The sequence below is a fragment of the Rhinoderma darwinii genome, chromosome 7 (genome assembly GCF_050947455.1).
Source record: "Rhinoderma darwinii isolate aRhiDar2 chromosome 7, aRhiDar2.hap1, whole genome shotgun sequence".
Lineage (NCBI taxonomy): Eukaryota > Metazoa > Chordata > Amphibia > Anura > Rhinodermatidae > Rhinoderma > Rhinoderma darwinii.
This window is the reverse complement of record NC_134693.1, coordinates 132,174,994-132,195,504: the sequence shown is the minus strand read 5'-3', so window position 1 is coordinate 132,195,504 and position 20,511 is coordinate 132,174,994. Positions and strand designations below refer to the sequence as shown.

Sequence of the window (20,511 nt, the reverse complement as noted above, 5' to 3'; positions counted from 1 at the left end):
CTGTAATTATTTTAGAATTGTATCTATCATACTGTATTGGGTGCACAAAAATACATGGCACATTCACACTGAACCATGAACTGGATAGTACATGACCTTGGGTGACCATTGCCTTCATATATAGCCCCAGCCTAGTAATGTTTACAAAAATAAAAAAAAAATAAAAAAATTGCCTTCTGTGTATTTGGTTTTGAACTATACATACTCTTACGTGTACATTAAAGATCCAACTTGCTGTGTAAAGAAATAACAACATACATTAAATGACATACATTTATACCCAGAGGGGCATCGCAGGGCAGTGAAGCACGGAGATATTGGGCAGTCAGAAGGTTAATATTTTATTCTATCCTCTGGTCTCGGCTGTAAACCTATAAAATATAGCGGAGGCCGTTGGCTTGAACAAATATGACAGCCCCTACAAGCAGTAAAAAAGGCTTTTATCGTCAAATTGGTCTTTTTTACTGCAAGGGGTCTTTTTTTTTCCTTAAAACATGTCCTCAGTAGACCACAGAATACATATATTAAATTTTTCTCTCCACTCCCAAACCCAAATGTCTATTATTTCAGCGGCTTTTGTGCATGAACAAAACCTTTTGTTGCGAGTTGATCCCTCGCTCTGCTCATCATTAATAGACTAATTTTGAAGCGGTCAATGACATTTCAGCCTCTGGTTGTTCTAGATTGTTTTAGAAAGAGGTGAATGTAAACATTAATCCATCGCCGGAGCTTTCGGATGGTCATAAAAATTATCCTAGATCCCCTCTCGTTCCGATATCGCAGTTTGAATTACAGCTGTGAAAGTAATCCAGTTAATTCTGACCAATTTTTTGGAATTAATTTGCGACGTAGAACAGTTTGGAATCAAAGACCCACATAATCCATTTTGATAATCTGAGGTAGGCTTAGATGTGGCAGGGTACCGAATTGTTGGATATGTCTACTTTTTCCCTAGGAACAGCGCCACTCTTGTCTATGGGCTGTGTCTGGTATTACAGCTCAGCCCCATGGGACTGAGCTGCAATACCAGACAAAATCTATGGTCAAGAGTGGCAGTGTTCCTCTGGAAAAAAAGCAGACCCTTTTTTCTAATCTCATACAACCCATTAAAGAGGACCCCTCAGCTCTCCTGACATGTCTGTTTTAGTAAATACTTGTATTCCCCATTAAATAATTATTCTAGCTCTTTTCTAGAATTTTGAATGTGCTTTTCCGGTGTTATTCCTCTTGGAAATTTATGAATAAATTGACCATTTGGCGTTACCATTTCCCTTTATCAATGACTCGTCCCTCTACACAGACTGACACTGTCCAGTCAGTTCTGACAGTGTCAGACTGGGTAAGAACACGCCTTATTGACAAGGGTGATGGTCACGATCAGCTGTTAATTAATGCATAAATTCCAGGCGGAATAACAGAGGGACAGCACAAAGCAAAGTTCTAGGAAAAATTCTCCAGAAATGTTATTTCGTGGGGAACACAATATGTACTAAAACAGATATGTCAGGACACACAACAACAGGCCCCAAGGTTCCAGCATAATATATCCTCAATTAAACTTAACTTTGGAGGCAACAACTTGCCCCTAGGGACTTTTTTTTCAGGGTTCATTCAGAAATAACCTACTAGACAATATTGAGGACATGTCCTGTGTGTTCAAGGACAACAGTAAAATTTCAAAGCAATTAAAAGTAGGCATGCAGATGTTATTTATAAATGGAGGGTGGGCCCTATGAGCCATTTGCTATGCTGGGCCCAAGGTACTTTATTCCAATGGTCCGCTGATATACCATGCCAGAGCAAGACTATCAGGTAAATTCCTGCTAATCCGAGAGGGACTATTTTTGTCACAGGCCAGTCTAGTAAGATTCCCAGACCACTGGGTACTGGATCAATGGAATTTCACTGCAATATATTCAGCATTTCTGCACAGATTCATAAAATAAAAACTCCTTATCGGTCACATCAGACATTTTAAAGGCTATAAAAACACCTTTGAAGACGTGTGTATAATATATATATATATACATACACACACACACGCACACACACACGCACACACACACACAAAATGTGTATCAGTGTGATTGGTGCAACTTTGTAATTCAATTTTATTAAAAATTATTTTTACTTTTTAAAGATACAGCTGCTTTGTATCAGCTTTCGCTGAATCCGTCAGTGCTGACCTGACGGATTCAGGTATCGACGCAAGGTACAGCTGCTCTGTATCTCAAAAAGTCAAAATAATTTTTAATAAAATGTAAATACAAAGTTGCGCCAATCACACGTATACACATTTTTATATATATATATATATATATACACACACACACACACACACACACACACACACACACTAGATATATATATATATATAAAAGTTTTCAAAAAGGTGTACACAGCCTTTAAGGAGCCATATAACGTACCAGTGTATCTTGTAAGAACACCTGGTCGGACCCACATGAGTCCAGGACAAACATTACGACCCTATACATACATCTCCTGCATATAGGAAAATTCCCCAAAAAATCTTTCATGGTAGGAATGTATCTGTTTAGGTTTCCGTAATCTATTTCCAAATCAACAGAATCTTCAGAAAGATACAAGCTGAATAATGTTACCCAATGCAAGCAAGGTGCCCTGCCTCATTTACAAACATCCTAATCCCACTGCGCTCCTTCTGCGTCCTCCCCCACCAGCCAAATTTCTACTTGGCCACATATTCTTTGGCTTTTGGCCCTCCCCCCAATTCCCTGCCCCCCCCCCCTTATTCTTTCAAACAGATGGTAGCAGCGCAGCCTCCCACTGGAAGGTGTGAGAGGGTTTGATTGCTGCTTACAAGGGGAACAAAGCGCAAAAAAGGTAAAACAAGAGACAGACAGGCCCGCTCTGATCTTTCCTCAAAAAATATCTTAAAGGAGAATGAAACTTAATGTCGGACTAGTATGTAAACCTTACTGGAAGTTCTCAGATCTGGAGATACGCGATCATGGGGATTGGGATGTTTCTGGACTTTTTGTCAGTGATCCCAATGAGAAGCACTGAAATGGCTGATAACAGGGAAAAATAAATCCCATTCAACTGCACAGAACATTGACAGCGGACGTCAGGGGGATACGAACACATTTGATCACGTTGAAATCAGCAGAATTCGCTGACACTTATTTCATGCGTATGGTCAGCTGTAATATCATTTTAAAGGGGAACTCATGTAAAAAATAAAATAAAAGTGTACCTCTGTAATTATTCATCAGTCGATCTAACTCCATCATGCATATTTTCTTTGCACCCGTTTGTTAGAAATCACTTGAAGTTTTAACCTTTACCTAGTTACAGGTGCTGAAGCCAGTGGGTGACTACTCTGCATCTCCATGCTACTGTGGAGACCATGGTAGTCACCCACTGTTATGATTCCAGTCGAATAGAGGGCATGCGGGAAACGGGAACTAGCAGGAGGGCTTCTCTCCCTACCAGAGGTTTTATTTAACTTTAGAAACGGAAGGAGTTGGTGAGAAGTCAAACACCTTTAACTCGAAATTCTTTTTTTTTTTTTTGCTTTGCTGTATTTAAATAAAATGTAGATTTTTAGCTAATACATATTCATCGCCCTGGAAGATGCCAGCTCTGCAATTTATAGGCGCTGCATGGTATGTGCCTGGGAGTAGGTTTAGGAATGTGTATCAAGGATATTATTTGATGTGTCGGAGGTCTGACACCGGGGGCTTCCTCGCTTATTGGAGCTAATTCAGCAAACGCATAGAATTTTTTTTCTAATTGGTAGGCATGGGAGTATGGATGCCAGTCTGAAATATGTGCTTGAGGAGTGAAAAGTTAGGGTAGGAACAAAGTGTCCGGTAAAGTATAGTCAATAAAACTGTGGACACCTCATATCCAACGATAAATGTATCATGAATTTTTTATTTACTAGCGAGACGGGTTGGGGGGAGGGAAATTTCCCTCTAATAATAGAAGTTTCAGCTACATTAAAGTGTGGTTCTACTTTCCTTAATATTTTTCATTTCAATTCTACATACAAAGGTGAGTAAGTTTATAAATACTTTTCTTTACTGTTTTTATGCAGATTTTGAGTTATTTAATTTAGTTTTTTCCATTTATTGACATAGTTGCTTTCAAAACTCTGAAGGGTGCCCTTGGAAACAGACAGCAATTTAGCTCCACCCCTCTGTCAGACATGTGACCTACAGCTCTGCCTGATAACAGGAAGCTACGGAATTGTGAATTCTGCTTTAGACATAAATGAAGGAGAAACGTTAGATCATTCAGGATCAGCGCAAGATAAGTAAAGCAAATAATTTGCTCAGAATTTTATGTGGATTTTAACGGTTAAATTGCTGTTCAAAAGTGGAGTTTTCCTTTAAGCGCCAAAATGGCCACCCCATAACATTTTGGTGTCCTAAGTTTGAAATTAAAATTCTATAAGCACGGGGTCTTCTGTATTAAAGCTATCGGTCATAACAACCAATCGGACATCAGCTTTAATTTTTTAAACTGAACTGGAAAATGTAAACAATCTCTGGTTGCCATGACAACAAGGAGATGTTTTGTCCACTATGCACTGTCTATATCAACTCAAATTAAAAGGGTGGTGCTATAAAGACCACCCCTTTTAAAATAGAAGCTGGCGCAGTGATCAGTGTGGCGATCAGCTGTCCCGCTACTATAACCCCTGGCGATCAGCTGTTATCGCCAGGAGAAGCTGCATTTGGCTATATGTTTCCCCTGTAGTGGCCACTACAGGGAAAAAGTGGCATTACATGCTGGCCATGCAAATGAATGGGCAACAATGTAATGCATGGACAGATCGGGTCTGGGTCTGCCAGAGCAAAAGCTGCTCTTACAGGGCGGCTCTACAATCTGTCTCATAAAAGGGGTCCGAGCAGAGGACCCCCTTCTATGACATCCATAGGTCGTCATAGGGCACATGGACTTTTCTATGACAACTCATTTTAACCAATCGGTTCACAGCTTTCATTTTCTAAACTACACTGAGAAAATGACAGCTGGAATCCGATTGGTTGCTATGGCCAACCCCTCCACAGTTTCCTCTGCTTGGTCAATGACAATGTGCTTTGTAAATAGTGTAGCGGGACGACGAGTATAAAAGGCGTGTGAAAGTTAGACGGCGTGTAAATATATTGAAAATAATGAGACTATTATTCTGCACAGATACCAATTTATAATACTGAACGTAAGGAAAAAAAATCAATTATCAAATAGCGTCTGAGGTTTTACAGGAGGTGGAAGAAGAGCAGACCGTGTGGGTCAAGCAATTTATCTCTTGCTTTTTCTATGTCACAATTGATTTTCGCAGGGTGCTGGGGTAAATTGTACATTGTACTGCGCTCCCTGCTAATGGTATTGACCTCAAATAGCTAGTGACGGCCAGACAAGGGCATTATGTGTAGATCTTAGCAATGACTCAAAGCCATACAGCACCTACTGTGTAGGTATAGGGACCCGCATCACTACCGCATTGGGAATAGGAAAAAACGGCATGCTTAGCAATGGCGTCGGACTGTACTTTCTGGAGCCCACCAGAGAGTGAGGGCCTCCCATCCAGCTATACAGATCAAGTGCATGTCCCCTTTAATTATATCGCTGAAGCTCGGGCCCCAATGTGGCTGGATACCACTATCATGTCAGAGCCAGGGCCACCGGAGGATCCTTCGGTTCTCTAGTGGGCCAGCCTGACCGCTTCTTTTTTAACTTCACATAAGTAATATAATGTATATGTACCTGTATATGGGACTATGACAAAATGGCGCATGGAATGGTTATCACCTGGTTGACAACTGTATCTCCAAATATTGACCATACTCAGAATAAGACCAGTTAGGAAAAATAGAGGGACAGAGAGGCTGCCCCTCCAAAAAAAGGTAAGCAGATTCGATTTCTGCATGAACGTAAAATGACGTAAAAAAAAATCCAAAAAGCACCAGCTAAAACTGGAAATTTCTGACGCGTTCTTGAGCTTGAGATTTCCACAGCTCCCAGATTTAAAGCGGATTATTTCAAACATTATATAACAGAATAATTTTGCTTCATTGCATAAGTTGTGCGATGGAGCTTCTGAATTAGTACAAGTGCTCGGCCGGTGGGTATTAGCCGGTGGTAGACGTCACGAGCCCTTATTAAGTTACGAAATTGAGCAGTGTTTAATCATTAGACGATCCAAGGCCAAAAAGACAAAGAGCGTTACAACCCAATGGAATGATAGATTACGGGAGGCCAGATGTGAGAATTTATAGAGGGAAACCTGCTGACAAATAGAGTTAAAATCAACATTGCCGGAGAGACCTTCAAGAGATTAGGAGAAGTGTAGAATAAGGACTGACCTTCCGTACATTTCTCTGCTGCAGAGGTCAGATGCACAATCCACACAATACTCAATGTTATGTCATCGGAGATGAGACACAACACACAAGGGTCATCATTAGTGTCCAAAGACATTAGGTGGCCAACTCAAGGGTGACTGCTTCCATGAACAACATTGTAAGAACATATAGGGCTCCGTTCTGGCGTTACATAGGTTTCCATTTGCATCACCATTGATTTCAATGGTGACCGATCCGGAGCAAATGGTTTCCGTTTGTCTCAGTTGTGCAAGGAATGAATACCATAGTCGACTGCGCTATTCATTCTGTCAATACGACGGAACCCTTGCACAACTGAGACAAACGGAAACCATTTGCACTGGATCCGTCACCATTGAAGTCAATGGTGATGCAAATGGAAACCTATGGTTTCTGTTTGTTTCAGTCAGGTTTCCGTTCTGATGGAAAGCTCAGACGGGACGGAGCCCTGACGCAGTTGTGAACAAAGCCTAAGAATTTATCACCTGGAACCAAGGGTGTAAATGGAGGAGTAGTGGCCCCATAGCAAAAAAAAATACAAAAAACATGGGGTTCCCGCCTTGTACTGATTAATGCCACCACAACCATCGTACGAAGGCCCAGCATTTGTTCTCATATCCCATCCTTAGTTGCAGGGGTGTAGCTACGGGGGAGAGCTACTGGGGTCTGGGTGCATGAAGGGTGCCAACAAGCCACTTTGCCTTGGCCAGGGTATTTAGATACAAGGATGAGTGAAGAAAACTGAACCTTTGCCCCGGGCGGACGAAAGCATAGATATGGCTCTACCAAGTTGGACAGGAGGACGACGTGACCCTCAGGCTGGTTTTCCACCCCTTTTATCACCAATGTTGTGGAGCCTGCGGTTCACACCACCCATGAGAAGGGGAACCCCTGATCTGGGATGCCCCTCCTCCCGGGCCCTATAACAGCTATGTGGACTGTATGTTCACCTTTGCCTAGAAGATACCAAGAAGGAATGTTAAATTAATATTTCGAAACTCCACTTGCCATCATCTGGTTGTAAAATTCATTAGAAATAGACAGTGGTGGAGATTTCCAAACTTAAATATTCGAATGCTGTAATTGCTTTGAGGGTATGTTCACACGGCCAAATTTCAGACGTATACGAGGCGTATTATGCCTCGTTTTACGTCTGAAAATATGGCTACAATACGTCGGCAAACATCTGCCCATTCATTTGAATGGGTTTGCCGACGTACTGTGCAGACGACCTGTTATTTACGAGTCGTCGTTTGACAGCTGTCAAACTACGACGCGTAAAATTACTGCCTCGGCAAAGAAGTGCAGGGCACTTCTTTGCCACGTAATTTGAGCCGTTCTTCATTGAAATCAATGAAGCACGGCTCAAGGTTTACGAGCGTCTCAGACGCCTCGTAAATTACGAGGAGGAGCTTTTACGTGTGAAACGAGGCAGCTGTTAACAGTCTGTCTTTTCACACGTAACTGCCTCTCAGCGTGTGAACATACCCTAAATCATATCGATTATGATCATCATTTTGTTTGCATAATATTTAAACGTTTCATGTCCAACTAGTAAATGAAACTTTAAAATATATCTTATGGGGAGAAATTGCATTTTTTTTCACCTTCTAGTACCATATAATTCATCTGCCTACAGGCTGTGTGTAAATGTTCAAAAACCTCCTCGGTTACCAGTCCATCTAGTGTAAAACCGTAACTAGAAGGGCGGAGGAGGGGAGGAGGGGGATGAAGCTGCAGTTTATTTCCCTCAGACCGGATTCACATGGGCGCTGCGCATATCGGACGTGAAAAACGTCAGAGGTGTATCCGTGCCCTGCGCTGCGGGACTCGATATCACGCATCCTCCGTAGACTGGAATCTATGGAGGGATGCGTGAAGCGTGAAAAAAATAGGACATGTCCTATTTTCTCACGGACCCTTCACACGGTCCGTTGAAACAACGGCTGTGTGAATGGCCACATTGAATTATATATGTCCGTGTGAATTAGGCTTTATTCACATGAGCGTATTTCACATCCGTGTTACGCGGGTTAAAACAACTGACGTCACACGGACCTATGCAATTCAATGGGGCCATTCACACATTAAATTTTTTTCACGCATCGTGTGTCCGCTGCGTGAAATTCACTGCATGTCCTATACTTGTGCGTTTTTTTGCGCACAACGCACCCATTGAAGTCAATGGGTGCGTGATAATCACGGACAGCACACGGACGCACATGCGTGAATCAGAGACAGCACACAGAACAGATGCTAAAGAAATGATGAGAAAAAGAAAAACCTCCTTCACGTTTTTTGCCGACGTAAAAAACTTGTTAGATACGGATGACATACGCGCGTAAAAAAACAGACGCGTGCCGTACACGGATGTCACACGGAACTGCAACACAGGAAAAATTATGCGTTTTTTACGCGCGCAAAACGGACACGTTCGTGTGAATAAGGCCTCAGTGTGGGACTGCATGCTGCAAAGTGGAGCAACCGATTCTTTGAAATGTCCTAATAAAGAACTTTCATACAAAATATTGGATTCTCTATGGTTTGCCATCATTAGAGACGCGAGTCACTGGTGAAGGGTCCGATGATACGGAGGCTTCCCCCCTGGTCTGACTTTAATCACCTCGTACTAGGTTAATGTTTTCCCCATAAATTCTTTATTTTCCTAAAGTTATTTCAATGCTTTAGGCGATTACAATCAGTGAACGGTTCCTAACAATCGCACTACAGAACGCGGCTTGTTCTCTGGCAGATCTCCACGGAGGTCAAGTGTTTACAAGCTTCACTTAGGGTCCAATTGCAGCTATAACTGGCAGTCATTTCCTCTTGCAGTTTTAGAATAAGGTGAAATAACCGGATACCGAACATATTATTTGGACAGTATTATTCTCCAACATCATGCACCCAGATTTGGTCTCATTACAAGTCCCACGAACATCAAAAACTCTCCATACATAGTCCTTTAAAGGGTCCACTTCTGCAATTATATTTCTTTCTGAGCTGGGTGACAACCAATATGGCTGCCATTACATCTTACACCCGGGTTGTCACCCAGCTGACCGGCTTGCAAACCCTCCGAAGAACTGTTCAATGGATCTTTGGGATCAAGACTCCAAGGAAGCTGGGTGACAAGGAGTAATAGTGGCTATATTGGTTGTCACCTAAAATATATCTTAGGTGAACTAATTTGAGAAGACAAATTATAGGGGTTGTCTCATTAAGAGAACCATTTTCCATATGTACTATTAGGGTATATAGATGACATCTAAGGGGGGTACGCTGCTCAGAACCCCCATTAGACAGGAAAGCCACTAACAAAAAGTGTCTGTTGTTCTGGTGGACTCGGCCTGACTGCGTATGACATGGACGGCCATTCTTTTGAATGGTCAGCATTTAATACATACATGGGTTTTCGCCGGCTTCACCAGTGATAAGAGCCGATTTATGAAGACGAACCCGAACATATTGGTTAATTACCGGGTTGGTGACTGGTCACTTTTTTTTTTTTTTTAGGGAGAACTACTATTCAAAGTGTATATACGTTGGGTATTCGGTCTACATTTTTACAAATGACTTCATGAATAGCATTCCCGTGCCTCACTTGACCAGCAGCAGAACATTGTTGTGCAATGCAGTCAGGAAATCACACATTCAGCATGAGCGATAATTTACCAGACCCCAGGCAATGAAGGGGTTTAATGGTGCCCAAATATTGACATGACACCGGCAGTGATGTGTGAAATGAGACATGCCTGGAGAGCAAAGAGTAGCTGGTGCAAGCAAAGAAGGACTACTGCACCTTTCCTGCCGACGAAGCTGTTCATTTCCTGGGATCCTACAAATGCAAGTTATGGCCGAAATGATCATAAATCTAGAAGAACCTACAAGAGATACCCAACCACTTGAATACATAGTACCAGTCAGCACACCGTATATTACTACCCCCTTATCCGGGAAAATTGTATTACAGAATAAAGCAATGCTGGACCTGCAAGCTCAGGTTTGGCTGATTTTCCTCATGAAAGACATTTTGGGCTACCGAAATCGGTGGGAGCTGTCAACAAAGATCTAGTGTCTATGGTTGTTATTTAGGAAGTTGAACTAGTCATGGTTGACATTGTGGTTTTCACCAGTCAAGATCTAATTACATAGGTATTTTTTTCGTATTAATGGTTTGACCTCATACTATATTGGCCTCCTCTTAAAAGTCAAATGGGCCACCGAGGAGACTATAAATGAAATAAACCAGTAAGGGTCCTTTTACCTATGAAGATAATTTAGTAAAAAGAAGCGCCGATCGGCGATATAACGAGTCATTAACGTTCAGAAGACATACATTTATATGTTACGATAATTGTATGTTTTTTCGTAGCTTCGATCGCTTGTCTTTCCTCCTATCTCGTCTGCTAACGATTAGATGCCTGTTTATACGGGGAGATAACGCGCCAACAATCAAACATTTTATAGTCCATCAAACATTCGATCAATGACAAGCAAGCAATTTCTCAAACATGTTCACACTAGCCAATGATTGAGAACTTTTACTCGACCGTACATATTTGACAAGATAATCGCTACATGTAAAAGGCCTTAAAGGATTATTTCTATCTCGGACATTTAAGGCATGTCCACAGGGACCTGCACACATGTGGAGAACGATGGTACCTCGACCACTGTTCTGCCTAGTGAGTCGGCTGCTGGTCGCCCCATTCAGGATGAATGATAGGAAATGCGGCGGCGAATGCATGCGGCTCTCTCCATTCTGCTATGGGTGTTACGAAAACAGTCGAGCAAGCGCTACTTGGCTGTTTTTGTAACTTCCATAAAATAGAATTGAGAGCAGCCCGCATGCGTGGCTAACTCTCCACTTAGCCCCTGCCTGGAATTAGCAGCCAGCAGCCACCACGCCATGCTGGACGGGGGTCAGGTGACCCCAGTGCTCTATATAGGTGCAGATCCCAGAGCTGGGACTTGTATCTAACAGACATTTATGGCATGTCCTATGGATAGGCAATGTCTGAGATGGAAATGAATTTGAAAGTCCTAAATTTAACGAACGCTTGCAAAAATTATACCCACTCCCTACACCTTCTAGGGGCAGTCATGTCCTTCTACCCAGCTAAAAACCACATGGCCTACTTTCAAATTCCCAATGGGCCCCCAAGGAGACTTGGTTCTGATGTCCATTTGCAACATTATACTCGCTACCCACCTTCTAGGATCAGTCATGTCCTTCTACCCAGCTCATACCACATGGCCCACCAAGGAGACTTGGTTCTGATGTCCGCTTGCAACATTATTCCCGCTCCCTACCTTCTAGGATCAGTCATGTCCTTCTACCCAGCTCATACCACATGGCCTACCTCATATTTCCAATGGCCCACCAAGTAAACTTGGTTCTGATGTCCACTTTCAACATTATGTCTGCTCCCTACCGAGCTGCCAGTTCATAAATGGAACCATGTTCTGCGGCCACTTCTTCTGCTGCCATTAACTCACTCTCTTAAGAATACCGTGGTTGTCTAATGTGCTGAACTATACGTCATGGTCTTCCTCACGTATATTAAAGAGTTCTCAGTGTTAGGACATAATAAGATGCCTCAAGATGACATCAAAGGCTTCTGCTCCCTGTGGATCGCCGACTTAGAAGGTGGAAATGCCCCCTGGATTTACTGTTGAAGCCCCCCCTTTAGAATACGCCCAGTGACAGTTACCCTTTAACCTTCTTGCAGCTAGCTTTATGTAGCATAAATTTAACAGTAGCTCTTTGAAAAGGGTCTGCCGGGGTAACATTATAGATGGAGCACCTGTTTAAAGACCCTCAGCTGTGCTTCAGGTTAATTTCTGTCAGGAATGTGACCTCCAACGGAAAAGAAGTGCTGGACATATTTTGCATTCTTAGCCGGGCAATAGACACTTAGGGTTTGCTTTAGGAGAGCTGCTGGCCCTGACATGACTTCTGTGTGCATAGAATGATCATTACTCAATCCGAGGAGGCAAATTGTATGACTGAAGCTCTACAAATGGCTTTCAGCCCATCCAAAGTTCACAGGTCTGAGGACACTAAATCATCGCTCTCCAAGGAGGAGGTAATAGAAATAGAAATTAATAGAACAGGAAAAAGCATCTTGTATTGGTCTTATCAAAATTTAAAAGGATTGTCCATATTACGCAAAACACCCTTTCAAATACTGGCCCTCTCCACCTGCACTTAGCATATTAGGGGTTATCCTACCAGCGCACACTTTATTAGTAGAATTACAAGTGCCACTTAAAAAAGGCTGGGCTGCAATACCAGACACAGCCCATGGACAAGAGGGGCGTTGTTTTTAGAAGAAAGCAGAAACTTTTTTCTAGTCTCAGACAACCCCTTTAAAGAGAACCCGTCACCTTTCCTGACATGTCTATTTTAGTAAATACTTGAAATCCCCATAAAATAAAAATTCTGGAACATATTTTGTTAGAACTCTACATTGTGCCGTTCCTTTGTAATTCCTACTAGAAACGAATGAGTAAATTGACAACTGGGCGTTACCATTTCCCTTGTCAGGGGGCGTGTCCCTACACAGTCTCAGTGTCAACACTGATTGGACATAGTCAGTCTGTGTAAGGACACACCCCCAACTGGTAACACCCACACATCAATTTATTCGTAGATTTCTAGGATGAAGAACAGAGGAACGGCACAACTTAAAGCTCTTAGAAAAGATGATTCAGAATTGTTATTTCATGAGGACTACAACTAGGGACAACTAAAAATAGGCTTAGTCTGCAAGCATGAGTTCCTGAATAGGGGACTCCACCCAATTGACAAACATGTCCTAAAAGTATATTTGAGAAGGAGTTGTGCTGAGGCACATTTGCCTTTTAAGACTCTAGGAAGACTGGGTGACAACCCATGTGGAGCTGGAATGGCAGCCATATTGGTTGTCACCCAGCTTTCACCCCAAAAAAAAGAAAGCAGAACAACTTGACATAGAGGACATCGTAAAGACAGGGGCGTAACTACAGTGAAGGAAATAAGTATTTGATCCCTTGCTGATTTTTAGGCTAGGTTAATTTTACCAGTGAGAGATAGATTATATATAAAAAAAAAAAAGAAAATCACATTGTCAAAATTCTATATATGTATTTGCATTGTGCACAGAAAAAATAAGTATTTGATCCCTTACCAACCATTAAGAGTTCAGCCTCCTCCAGACCAGTTACACGCTCCAAATCAACTTGGTGCCTGCATTATAGACAGCTCTTACATGGTCACCTGTATAAAAGACTCCTGTCCACAGACTCAATTAATCAGTCTGACTTTAACCTCTACAACATGGGCAAGACCAAAGAGCTTTCTAAGGATGTCAGGGACAAGATCATAGACCTGCACAAGGCTGGAATGGGCTACAAAACCATAAGTAAGACGCTGGGTGAGAAGGAGACAACTGTTGGTGCAATAGTAAGAAAATGGAAGACACAAAATAAAATGACTGTCAATCGACATCGATCTGGGGCTCCATGCAAAATCTCACCTCGTGGGGTATCCTTGATCCTGAGGAAGGTGAGAGCTCAGCCGAAAACTACACGGGGGAACTTGTTAATGATCTCAAGGCAGCTGGGACCACAGTCACCAAGAAAACCATTGGTAACACATTACGCCGTAATGGATTAAAATCCTGCAGTGCCCGCAAGGTCCCCCTGCTCAAGAAGGCACATGTACAGGCCCGTCTGAAGTTTGCAAATGAACATCTGGATGATTCTGAGAGTGATTGGGAGAAGGTGCTGTGGTCAGATGAGACTAAAATTGAGCTCTTTGGCATTAACTCAACTCGCCGTGTTTGGAGGAAGAGAAATGCTGCCTATGACCCAAAGAACACCGTCCCCACTGTCAAGCATGGAGGTGGAAACATTATGTTTTGGGGGTGTTTCTCTGCTAAGGGCACACGACTACTTCACCGCATCAATGGGAGAATGGATGGAGCCATGTACCATCAAATCCTGAGTGACAACCTCCTTCCCTCCACCAGGACATTAAAAATGGCTCGTGGCTGAGTCTTCCAGCACGACAATGACCCGAAACATACAGCCAAGGCAACAAAGGAGTGGCTCAAAAAGAAGCACATTAAGGTCATGGAGTGGCCTAGCCAGTCTCCAGACCTTAATCCCATCGAACACTTATGGAGGGAGCTGAAGATCCGAGTTGCCAAGCGACGGCCTCGCAATCTTAATGATTTACAGATGATCTGCAAAGAGGAGTGGGCCAAAATTCCATCTAACATGTGTGCAAACCTCATCATCAACTACAAAAAACGTCTGACTGCTGTGCTTGCCAACAAGGGTTTTGCCACCAAGTATTAAGTCTTGTTTGCCAAAGGGATCAAATACTTATTTCTCTGTGCACAATGCAAATAAATATATATAATTTTGACTATGTGATTTTCTTTTTTTTTTTTATATATCTATCTCTCACTGGTAAAATTAACCTAGCCTAAAAATTCTAGACTGTTCATGTCTTTGACAGTGGGCAAACTTACAAAATCAGCAAGGGATCAAATACTTATTTCCTTCACTGTATGAGCGGTGAAATATCACTTTAATGGTCAATTCTTTTTTAGTTTTAGGAAAGGGCCTATTCACATCAGCGTTGCCCTTCCGTTGATGGGTTCCCTCTGAGGTTTCCATCAAAACAACGGAACCCTGTCACAACGGTGACCAGAAGAAACCTTTAACAACGTTTCCGTCACCATTGAGATCAATGGTGAGGGAAACGGAAGCTAGGGTTTCCATTTGCCTTTCCGCTGAGGGGTTAACAAGACGGAAACCTCCGACGGAACCCCTCAACGGAAGGGCAACGCTGATGTAAACAGTCCCTCAAAAAAAAAAAAGTTGCAAAAAATGTATTTAAAAGGAACACTCAAGGCGAAACGGATACATTGAACCACATTTACAAAGTATTTTTCGCCAGTTTTAGGAGTAAACTGCGCCACAAAAAGTCACCAACAGGACATGCAACAAATTTGGGATAAAATTTGCAACTTGTCAATATTAAAAAATAATGAGAAAAATTGTCTCCAATAGGATGGATTAATGTATTATGCCTAGTGCAGGGTCTGCGGGGGCGGTACATGAGACAAAGAACAGCATACAGATCACCCCTGTGTCATGCTCCGCCCCCTTAAGCCACAAAATATAGAATGGATGTCCCTTTAATGGATTTAAAGTGATACACAATCCAAACAACATGTAAAAGGCTTTTGTCTATGTAACCACCATCTCTGTCTGGATACTGTAACATACCCTCAATGTAAGTCAGCGTAACTTCAGGCACACAAAATATGCATAATGGATTGTTCCAGTGCTATTAACTTATATGCATGCTGCCTATGGAAGGAGCCATACAATATCCATTTGAAGTAATTGCAGAGCAGCCATGCATAGGTAATTCTATGTGTTTGGATTCACATGACTGGTCTGGTCGCCCTACCTACAGAGTACACGCACCCCCACTCCATGTGAACAACTGCTGTATGGGAGGGGGTCAGCTTGATGTTTTAAAAAATGGAGCTTATACTTCTAAAAAGGAGCCCAAAGTCCATTAAATCCACTATTGATGTGCAGTTGAATTCTCATCTTTTGTTCCCTGTTATCAGCCACGTTAGGCTGACTGTATTCTTCAACAAGAGAAATGACAGGGAGCCCAGAAAATCCCCCCCATGATCACTACTTTATCTCATATATCTCCACTGCAGAGGACCACCAGATGTATTAGCGTACACAGTGACTGATATCAGATGTGTCTTATAACGCTACTGCACTATTATAAGCTGCAGAGTTTAGGTATACTGGCCCTTTAAAAAAAAAATTCAATCTGAAAAATTACCCCTTTTATTTTGGAAGAGGCAGTTTTAGGATCTCAGGGTGAATACAATTTCTAATTGGCAAAGATGGTGCAAATTGTGTCAATTTACCCACATGATGCGGGTGGCACGATCAATTTGGCAAAACTCACTGGACACATTTCCTTACACCACCTCATGACTGACATACATATTTGTCGCCAAAAAGTGCTGAACTTTATACAGTTAAAATATTTTGAGGCAGAAGTCCTAAAACACATAATAAATTTGGCGCATGCCATGAATTCTTTTTGGCGCCATTTGCAACCGAATCCCTCCTCCCTTATTTGGATTTTAATTCACCCAAATATTTTCTTAGTAAGTCATATCAATCCATCGGTCACCATAAGGGACGCCAGCTCCCTCTTCAGCAGGTGCCAGTTATGACACGCTGCGCCACCATACAGGTATTGAAAAACAAGCCCGATCTAGATTTTCCAGTTCAGTGCCACATCCAGGACTCCATCCCTCCTCAGCCTTTCCCCATGGAACTGTCTCCGATAAGGTATTCAGACAGCAGCTGTTGCTGAATAGATGATAAGCAACTCCAACACCCTCCCCCAACTCGCAGCTCATTCACCACCCTACAACAATGGGAACAAAGGAATCTCATGCCTCCTTCTCAAACCTACCATGATGGAGCATCTTTTTTTAATGCGGAACGCCACTAGCACCACTCATTGCTGAGTAGATTGGCAAGTCTTAAAGCTATGCGGATTGGCCGCAGGGTACCCTGGTGTTACTTCTTGCCTGGCAACATCCGCCAGCGCCCCGTTAACTACTCACAGTGTCTTATTAACCCCCAATTGCCTTGAAAGTGCTCACAGCTTTATTCAAATGTCTACACTCAACCCCTACCATGACCTCCAGCTCAGTAGACAATGCTGATCACATATGCGGAGACCCAGCTGAGGAGACGGAATAGTAATGCGGGGGAGAATTGCATTCGTCCTGCAAGAAGATGTCATAGGGATGACACAATGGTACATTCCAGAAGAGGAGGCACAACCAAAAACTTCTACTAGTCACCAAGTCGTTAATCTAGTACCTCTTTTTACCCCGGCTTTTCTTGTGAGAAGTTCCCTCAGATTGTCTCTCAAAGTCTCGTCATCAAAAATTTGATCTTACGGCCAACTTTACACCCAAAGATAAAGATGGGCATGGTCTACAAAGATACTCAGGAATTTAATTTATCCTTGAAATTTTGGTGTAAGACTCTCTCCTAGGGTTGGACTGGCCCACTAAACAATCCTCCATTGGGACAAGGCTCTGATACAATAATGGTCCGAAAGGTCCACAACCCCATTTGGTGGTGACTTTGTAGCCAACAACTTTATACTAGGGTCTATTGCTAACCTATTGGACCTTACTGATGATATGTTCTGTATGTACAAATGATATAGGTGAAGAATGGGTCCTCAGATTTTTTTTTAATCTGGTGGACCCAAGCAACCCTTTTCCAACCCTGCTCGAATGATCCACCATCCATGGTCTTTTTGAAGTGACCTTCAAGTACATATACTTTGAAGGCAAATGCTATCGGACCTATACACTATATCAGGGTGACCTATGATTCCATAGTCCTCAAAAATAATATAACAGGATCTGGAGATAAAGCCTCTATACTAAGTGTTGACCTCTTGTATACGGAAGTCCATTAGGTTGGGGTGAATATGGATTGTTTGGCTGTAAGTCAATAGTCATTTCCACCACAACACACATACAAGGCTTAGTGTTTACTGAAGGTCCCCATCACTCCGATACGCTCTACAACCCAGGACACAAAGGCATCGAGATACTCAAGTCCCTATTTTCTTCACTTTGTTATAGACATCTGGAGTGAAGAATAGAGGGAAGGTGTGTTTCCCCAGAGACAATTTCCATCTACCAATAAGTAGGAAAATACGACTTGATTTATGGGTCTTTCCAAGAGCACTCAAGGGCAGTTTTCAAATTCACATTATAAAAAACACAGACACCCCCTCCCCCACCCTTCATATTTCAGTTACGACAACCAATGAAATCTATAGTCTAAAGTAACTTGATAAAACATGTCGCTCCGCCGGTGATGACTATGAGTGATGTTACAGGGCAAGGAGAACCCTATGGCAACAGGAAGGGAATATCCTTCACAATAGATGCCACCTCACCCATAATGCTATAGAAACAACCAATACGACCACAAACTAAAACTAAGAATATGACTCTCCGATAAAATATGTTGGAAGGTTCTCAGGAACACAGCAGATTTTCGGGATAGGATCCCGTCCAATAATCATACAGATCCACACATACAGAAATACTATTGTGTTATTGTTTCCCATTCATTTTATTGTATAATAAGTAAAATAGTAATCAACAAAAACACCACAATAAACTAACGTTACATTGTATTGATATGATGGTGGATTATTATTGCCCATCTAAGTGCACTCCTTAACATTCAGGTGTGACTACATTCTGCCCCAAAGCCCCCTCCATGTCACAAGGGTCCAGGAAACTGATATATAGGGAGCGGTTTGATAGGATTCTTACATCGGAGAAGTAGTTGCTCTGCAAAATAGTGACTCTAGGACGGTTTCAGGCGGCCGCATTTCAACGGTCACAGGACCCATGAATCTGTAGGGTTTTATGGTTCTTCTCCAGTTCTGTGGATCCACAGTGGATCCGGATCTTGCTGCCGTAATATGGGCGCTAAAATTTAGACGCATTAGGCTGGATTCACACAGCGCGTATTTGTTGCACATTTTTGAGCCAAAGCCAGAAGTGGTTTCAAAAGGATGGGAAATATATAGGAAGAACTTGTACTTTTTCTTGCTCCTGGATCCACTTCTGGCTTTGGCTAAAAAAATCTGCAACAAATACGCAATGTGTGAATCCAGCCTTACTCGACCTAGGAAGGAAATCATCAATGACCACCAGTTCTCCAGTGTTAGTACCCTGACAAACAGCGCTCTATATCTCAGCTTCTTGGACCACGGTGAGTATGACATGGGGTGTAGAGGGAAATTGGTGTTAAGGGCAGTCACACCTGCATTTAGAGTGGTTATATACACACACACACATATATATATATATATATATATACACACACACTGATTCTACCTTCACGAGGATGAACTGTCTACACAATGATGGAATGCAGCTCCAAGACATCAGGGAAGTTCAACTTTGGACAATTACTGATAGCTATATTATATCGCGTAGATATCATACATCAAATCCGCTAGGGTCCTGTACATTTACTTCAATTATCTCTAGACCAGACATTTCTTAATTCAATTTGGTTTGCCCCCCCAGTGGGACTTATTCTAAAACTTGCAAAATTACTGAACTCTTTCAAACCCCAATAACACAAAACACTGGCCACAGGGGACCATAACTCTGTACATACACAGATTAACCCCTTATTGGGAATCACAGTTCCCTTCATTCATACTGTATACAGGCAAAGTTCCTATGCAGGAGTGTATACAGGCATATATAGGATTAGGATATAGTTTCTTGCAAAATTGTGCAATGTGCATACACCGCTCACATGTGGAAACTAAACCATTAACCAGCACAAGTGGATTATTGTGAAGAGCAATCCTACTTCAGTGCATACTCAGCACTGCTGTGCTGTAGGGGGGGGGGGTGTAGTGACACCATCAGTAGGGAGCTGGCTCAGGGCACAGTACAAGGAGCTTTTCAGAACTGAAGTATGTAGAAAAATAAACAGGAAAGTCTATGACAGGTCTGTCCTACACAACACACTCACCTGGGTGAAAGCTTCTCTTTACAGAGGGGGCTATAATAATCCACTGGTGCCACTCACGATCCTACAAAGCACAATGCAGGTGCCCAATGACCATCCACTATAGATTTAACTCTTCAGGAGCTGCAGTGAAATCTTTCTCACCTCCTGGAAGGGTGCCTCCGGTTGTCACCCACTTCTGGGTCTTGGCTCACCCTGTACTCTCATCATATTTCGCGGTGTCCCTTGCAGTACCTCTCCATTCTCCAGTCACTGGGTCTCAGTGCAGTCCTGCATTTTATGGGATCCCTTGATTTTTGGGGATTTTAAGGATTTCTCTCCCCTTGTGTTTTAATGCATCCCAGAAGGTTCGCAGCCCTTCTGCAGTATCCTGTGCGGTTCAGAATGACTTGTGATCGTCTCATTCCGTCCTCAGCATCACTCTCTGCGCGATCCCATGCTGCTCTTCCCCCTCCTGATTTCAATCTGCCTCCCAGCCGCTCTCCCAAACTCAATG

The 20,511-nt window shown here is 42.5% G+C and overlaps 1 protein-coding gene across 4 annotated transcripts in view; it reads right to left on the bottom strand.

Moving 5' to 3' along the window:
• PLXNB1 (plexin B1) overlaps nucleotides 1–20,488 on the bottom strand; it is a 126,755-nt gene extending 106,267 nt beyond the window's left edge. For 3 of the 4 annotated variants that reach the window (XM_075834056.1, XM_075834057.1, XM_075834060.1), the window contains exon 1: nucleotides 20,019–20,488. The gene's annotated coding sequence lies outside the window, so the exon portion shown is untranslated. The remainder of the gene's footprint in view (nucleotides 1–20,018) is intronic. The other variant, XM_075834058.1, reaches the window with a different exon arrangement.
• Between the last annotated feature and the right edge of the window lie 23 nt (nucleotides 20,489–20,511).